This window comes from Octopus bimaculoides, chromosome 3 (assembly GCF_001194135.2).
Source record: "Octopus bimaculoides isolate UCB-OBI-ISO-001 chromosome 3, ASM119413v2, whole genome shotgun sequence".
Lineage (NCBI taxonomy): Eukaryota > Metazoa > Mollusca > Cephalopoda > Octopoda > Octopodidae > Octopus > Octopus bimaculoides.
The window spans coordinates 132670202-132671329 of NC_068983.1; the positions used below are offsets into that span (position 1 = coordinate 132670202).

Below are 1128 nucleotides of genomic sequence, written 5' to 3' on the forward strand. Positions count from 1 at the left end.
CCTCACCTCCTCCTCTTATCACTACTACTACTACTACTACTACTACTACTACTGCTGCTGCTGCTGCTGCTGCTGCTGCTACTACTACTACTACTACTACTACTACTACTACTACTACTACTACTACCAATGACGAATATCTTATCTATTTCGTTAATAATATTGTGGACTAAATCAGTAACTTGATGCTTTTGGATCTACAAAATACTTTGTCGTGGCCGTTTATGCTCCGGGTTCAAATCCTGTCACAGCCGACTCCTTTTACCTACAGCTGTGATATGAATTTTCAGGATTCGATGTTATCGGCTAGCCCAAATTTCTCTTCATTGATGGGGGTTATACAGCGGTCAAAAAGTAGTGGTAGTAGTAGCAGTAGTAGTGGTGTTGTAGTAGTTAAAATAATTTTAATAACAACAACAACAACGATGACCATAGCACTGGTTTAAAATTTTGGCATAACTGCTGTAAATTTAGGGGACTCAGCTGATACTTCCCACAGTCGACGTCGGTGTGATTTGAACTCAGGATGTAAAGAATCGGAGAAAGTATCGTGAGCAATTTTCCGTCGCCTCAGCTATTTCGACAGCGACGATAAGCAATGTTTGAACTCTGACTGAGCTCGAAAACTGAATAGTTATTTGCTGTATCCGTCGTTCTCCTCTTGGTTCTACCACTTGATTAGCTTTCATTAAACAAAGCTGTTATCAAAGTCTTTTCTACACATGGCAATACTGTCTCTATTATTCAAGGTCTTATTGCTGGTTTAAAAAAAAAAACAACAATAAAATCAAATACGGCTGAAGAGAGAGAGAGAGCGCCGAAAATCACTGAACCGTCTCTTGATGTGCTAGAAATAGCACCATCTCTGCCGAATACTACTGCTGCTGCTACTACTACTACTACTACTACTACTACTACTAATAATAATAATAATAATAATAATAATAATAATAATAATAATAATAATAACAAAACACTTTCAATACAGTAACCATAAGAGTATCACAACAAACCACAGCACATTCCCAAGGCACACAGAGCTGCGCTCGGTAGTGAAGTGAAAGCACGTTATAAAAATAAAACTACTGAATAATAATAATAATAATAATAATAATAATAATAATAATA

General features: G+C 36.6%; 1 long non-coding RNA gene across 2 annotated transcripts in view; it reads right to left on the reverse strand.

The window, feature by feature from the left end:
- LOC106877331 (uncharacterized) overlaps window positions 1-1128 on the reverse strand; it is a 23416-nt gene that overhangs the window by 10638 nt on the left and 11650 nt on the right. The gene's annotated exons all lie outside the window — the stretch shown is intronic.